The sequence below is a fragment of the Echinops telfairi genome, unplaced genomic scaffold, assembly GCF_000313985.2.
Source record: "Echinops telfairi isolate 266 unplaced genomic scaffold, ASM31398v2 ScPeMD7_25;HRSCAF=90, whole genome shotgun sequence".
NCBI classification, from domain to species: Eukaryota; Metazoa; Chordata; class Mammalia; order Afrosoricida; family Tenrecidae; genus Echinops; species Echinops telfairi.
In genome coordinates, this window is record NW_022103922.1 from 31,187,237 (window position 1) to 31,193,469 (window position 6,233).

The following is a 6,233-nucleotide window of genomic DNA, read 5'->3' on the forward strand; positions in this document are numbered from 1 at the left end:
AATCAGTCAAGTGGTGTAGAGAAGACATCGCCTACACAGGAGTTAGTGCTTGAGCAGAATTTTTTGTTTTTGTTTTACTGAGGATATTGTAACTTATTCTCAAAATTAAATTATTGCCAAGTACAAAAGCATATATATATATATATATTTCAGAATTGATTTTGATAGCCTATCATGAATTTATGGGTCACCATAGAAATTGTTCATAAAAATTCTTCCACAAGAGATTTCTTCCAAAAATTATTTTCCTGACAAAAATGTATGTGCCAAGAAGGAAATTCACATGAAATATAAATCTTAAGTTAGAAGATACTTGAAAAAGTGAGATAAAAACAAAAATATCTAGAAGACATCCAGAGGTGAGGAGATGGCATGGGGATCACATCTGATTTCCTAAGGGGGATGGAGAAGCCAACTCCACATCAGCCCAAGGCTAATTATCACAAGGCAGCCATCATGCTTCCACCCTCCATCCTTCTGTCCTAGGGGGAAATCATCACAATGTTAAAATCACGAGGAAAAACATGCCTGTGTTTGGTTTATGCAGTAAAGAGAAGAGTAGTGGGAAACAGACTGACACTCCCTCAAAGCTCTCTCTGACCCAGTCCAAAGAGCAATACAGGATTAGCACTTTCTCCTAGTGGTGTGGTTCTTCCAATAGATAAAATAATAAACAGTAACTTCTGCATAGACTTTTTTTTAAGTCTGTCATAAAGACAGTCAGGAGGGGCCTTTTATTGATCCATTGGGCCAGAATTGGGTTGGACAAGGATGTGGTTGTTAGGTGTCACGGAACAGAAGGAAACACGGCCTGGTCCTGCTCCATCCCCACAATGGGTCTTGTGTTTGAGCCCATTGTTGCAGCCACTGTTGTCAATCCACCTGGTCAAGAGTCTTCCTCTCCTTCGCTGCCCCTTTACTTGACCAAGCATGATATCCTTCTCCAGGGCCTGGTCTCTCATGATAACATGTCCAAAGTACTGTCTGTGATGCATAGTCTCGCCATCCTTGCTTCTAAGTGTGGGAAACAGAAGGATTTCTCCCAAGTTGTCTCCCCCAAATATATGCCAAACTTAGCTGCTTGCGAATGACGAATGATGATACACTTGGAGGTCATCAGAAGTAGATCTGGGGTTATTCTCCCTAAGGGTTATCAGCCATCTAGAGCAAGCAGTCACCACTGTTTATCCCACAACAAGTAGGACCCACTCCCTTCTGATAAGGATATAGTTAGTTGACAGTTTCCTTGTAGTAGACCCCAGAGAGGTCAAGCCCACCCAAGGGTGACCAAGGTTAGGCTGCCATCATGAATCTAGGGTCCACCCATCTTGTCCCATGTATACCTCTAGTCCCTCCCATTCCTATGGGCACAACCCTAGCTCATCCCCTTCCTGTCCCGCTTATGCCTATCATAGATCCCCTTCCTATGATGCGTATGCCTATTGTACTGCCCCTTCCTGTGACGTGTGGCTACCTGTAATCATGCACCCATAAGTAGTTATAACCCTTGGTCAGCAATAAAGCTCCCGGGCTCTCCCCACGAGGACCACCAAGCAGGGCTGAGATGAGCATGCTACTATGAATTGTGTCTGACTCCATTACTTCAATCTCTCTTCTATCTCTCACGCTTTCTATGACTTTAATATAATATTTATATATCTCAACCATACAACTGTGCCTATCGAACCCGTGATTAGTGGTGGGGGGCTGGTACCCCTTTCCCTCACATCTAAGGAGCACTCTGGGTGTACTTCTTCCACAAGAGATTTGTTTGTTCTTTTGGCAGTACATGGTACTTTCAATATTCTTCACCAATGCAATAATTCAAATGCATCTAATTCCTCTTTGGTCTTCTTTATTTAATGTCCAACTTTCACGTGCATATGAAGTGAGTGAAGATACCATGGACAAATAAGATAGCCCACTTCTACTTGTAGATAGTCCACTTGACGTCTACTGTCTTAATCTGGAAGTTCACTCCCTTAAATCTACCATTCTTATTCTTTGGACATGCTCCTGCTTCATCTATGGATCTTGCCTTTAAGCACCCTGCTCCTCCCTGGCCTTCCTGATTACCAGAGAGGTTACTCAGGGCTACAGATCCTGTCTCTTTGTGACTTTACCCTAGGTCATGTGTCTCTGATTTGGAAGGGATACTAAAAGTAATTTAGCTCAATTCCACTCCTTTGCAGCAGAATCCTTCCTGAAGTCATCCTGTCGCCTTGAGAAAATATCTCCAGTCTTGGAGACTCCCTTGATTGTGTGATTACAGGTGTAAAAACTGTAAGAATAGCTGCTGACACAATGTTTTAAGCGTGCAGAATCATCAGATTTTTAAAATAAACTCAATTTAAGTTCCCCCTCTCCCTCCTACCTCTCTTTTCCAAGAAAGAGCTCTAGCAAAAAAAAAAAAATCATGTTGACAAACTGCAGGTAGAGGAACTTAAGAAACAGACCAGGAGCTCATAAGTAAAGCAGTGCACAATTTGCAGAATGTCAGCAATAAACCTGTTTACTACCTATCCTTTCACCCTTCAACAGTATGAAAAATTACAACTGTCCTCCTTCACATTAAAAGAAAGAAGGAGGGAGGGGAGGGGAGGGAAGGAACAAAGGGAGGAAGATATAAAACAGATATAGCCCAGCTCTCTGCCAGGCCTGGCTCTTTGGAGCAAGTCAGATTCTGTCGGCACTTGAGAAGTTGTTGGCTTTCAATGTAGCCTGACTGAATGTAATGCATTTCTCTCAGTTTCTTCTCTCCACAGCTAGTAAAAATTTAAAAACAAAAACACTTAACAGCAAAATTATCTGACAAGTGCTCATTGATAACAAGAAAAGCTTCTCAGGACAGCAATTGGCCAATGTTTTAAATGTACCCAGGATTTATTCTATCAGGTATGGTGAGGCCTAGAGTCAGGATGAGTGACTACTGTTTCTTATACTCATGGTTTCCCCGAGGGAGAGCGCAGCCTGCCACAGGGCAGGGCCACACAAGGACTGACTGGAAACAACGTAAGACATCTGGAATTGTCAGATGGGGGCTTCATATGGTAAGAAAAGTGGGCTTAGTTAGGTTTTATGGACTTCTTGGGATTTGAGAGTTATTTTAAATAATAGTGTAGGCATGGGTCTGTCCTTGGTTGTTGGTTACCTAGCCCTAGGGCTAATAGGGCAGGTGCATGGTGGCCCAGGAATGTGAGAACTCAGAAAAGAGTCTGGTCAGAGAGTGGATGCAATAAATGGCGAGGGAGGGCCATATCTGACCTCCGCTGGCTTCCCTACTGCCATGAGACCAAGGGCAGACAAGACTCCCTGCTCCACCCTGGTTACCTATTCTGACAGCAATGGTTCCTCCATCCCAATCTACAGCTACACTGGGTCCTATAATTTACTGAAATAGAAGCACAGAACTCACAGACAAGAACAGATGTGCTTCATTGAACATTAATGGCAGAAGACCTGATGAACTGTAGGATAGCATCAAGAATATTATGCATATTATGGTAGCAATTATACAATACTGCTTAATAGGATTGGACTATGGAATGATATGCCTGGATTAGCTCCTAATAAAAATGGTTTTTTGTGTGTGTGTGTGGGGGGGGATTAGAATATCATACATAAAGGAAGCACAAGTTATTTTTTTAAAAAACAGGAAAGATCAACATGGATGTCAGAAGAGACTCTGAAACTTGCTTTTCATCATAAAGCAGTTAAAACAAATGTAAGGAATGGTAAAAGAGTTTCAAATGCCAGCTCAACAAGACAAAATAAGAGATTATAATGAAATGTGAAAATATATAATAGAGTTAGAAAGCCCCACACACACAAATGCTCAGTATATCTCAAGCGGAAAGAACTGAAGAAAAAATGTACGTCTCGAATTGCAATACTGAAAGATTGCATAGGCCAAATATTGAATTATGCAGGAAGCATCAAAAGAAGTTGGCAGGAACACACAGAGTCACTGTACCAGAAAAAAATTGGTCAACACCAATCACTTCAAGAGGTAGCATGGCACGCATGGCACTGAAGGAAGGCGGCATTACGAAAATCGAGGCATCAGGACTTGATGGAATACCAACTGAAATGTTTCAACAAGCTAACGAGGCACTGGAAGCACTTATTCATCTATGCCAAGTAATTTGAAAGACAGCTTACCTGGAAAACAGACTGGAAGAGATACATAAAGAAAAGATATCCAACAGAACATGGAAATTGTCCAACAATATAATTAATATGTTTTACATGCAAGTAAATTTTGCTGAAGATAATTCAACAACACCTGCAGCAGTACAACAGGGAATTGTCAGGAATTCAAACCACATTCAGAAGAGAACTGGGAACAAGTGCTATCACTGTTGACATCAGATGGATCTTTGCTCAAAGTAGAGAAAACAAGAGTTGTTTACTTGTGTTTTGACTGTGTGGATCATAACAAAGTATGAATACATTGATAAAGGAATTCCAGAAACTTCAGTGTGCTCATTACAGAAGTTGTACACAGCTCAAGAGGCAGCCGTGTGACCAGAACAAAAGAATACCGTGTGGTTTAAAATCAGGAAAGGTGCCAGGGTTGTATCCTTTCACCATACTTGTTCAATCTGGGTGCCGAGCAAATCATGCAAGCAGATGGACTCTATGAAGATGATCTCAAGGCCTCAGGATTGGAGGGCATTTTTAATACAACAACCTTTGAAATGCAGATGACACAAGCTTGTTTACTGAAAGTAAACAGGACTTGAAGCATTTGCCGAAGAAAATCAAAGGCTGCAGCCTTCGGGATGGATTGCAACTCAAATGTAAAGAAAACCAACATCTTCACAACTGGACCAATAGACAACATCCTGATAAACGGAGAAAAGATGGAAGTTGTCAAGGACATCATTTTGCTTGGATCCACAACCAATGCTCATGGAAGTACAATCAAGAAATTAAATGACTTATTGCATTGGGTAAATCTGCTGCACAAGACCTCTTTAAAGTGTTGAAGACTAAGAATGTCACTTTGAGGACTAAGGAGCACTTGACCCAAGCCATGGTATTTAAAAACAAATTTTTAACAGCTTTATTGATACATTATCCACATATCATAAAATTCAATAATTCAACTATATCAGAAGAATTGTACAATCTTTACCACAATCAATTTTAGAAAATTTTCTTTTCCCTCATACTCATTGTTATTTATGCTTTCTAATAAATTGTGGCCAAAATATGCACAACACATTCACCAATTCAACAACTTCTACATGTATAATTCAGTGCCATTGATTACACTCTTTGTGTTATACAACCATTATCCCTATCTCTCCAAAGTGTTCCACTGCCCTTAAAATGAATTCAATACCAACCCCCCCCCAGGGGGACAAACAACAAACGTGGGTGAAAGGAGAGAGCAGGCAGTGTAAGATATGGAAATAATAATTGATAATTTATCAAGGAGTCATAAGGATGGGAGAGGGGGATGGAAGGAAAAATGATACCAAGGGCTCAAGTAGAAAGCGTTATGAAAATGGGAGTGGCAACATCGAACAAATGTGCTTAATACAATGGATGTACGGATTGTTATAACAGCTGTAAGAACCCCTAATAAAATTATTTTTTAAATCTCTATGTAGTGCCCCAGGCCCTAGTACCCCGACTCTGCCCTGCGGTTCTTCCGCTTCCAGAATGTCATGTGTGTCCTCCTTAAAAACAAGCATAAAGTGTTATGAAAACACCTCTCAGGGGGAGGATGCAGTTGGCAAAAAATATATAATACATGCATTATTTGCAAAACAATATGGTACATAGAGTCCTAGAAATGTGTCCCCCCTTTACCTTTACAGAATGCTCTTCAGATCTATTTCCGGTAATGGGTGAATAAATAATGCATCCCTTTTGATTGCTGAGTTGTTTTTTGTTGTACAGATGTACTGCCACTTTTTAACCTTTTGATTGTTGAAGGACATTTTGGTTGTTTCCAGTTTTGGGGAGATCATGAATAAAACAGGAACATACAAAAACAAGAAAATGAACTCAATGGCCCCTAAGCAAAAACTCTTTCTCGTTCACCCTTGGCAACCATAGATCGAATTTGGTTTCATTTTTTAATTTTCAGTATTTTTCTTGATAGAATATTCACATATCATACACTTCCATAGTTAAACCGCTTCTAAAAAGAGTTGTGCATACATCATCACAATCAGCTTGAATGCTCTTTCCCCGCAGCCATGGTATTTTCAATTGCC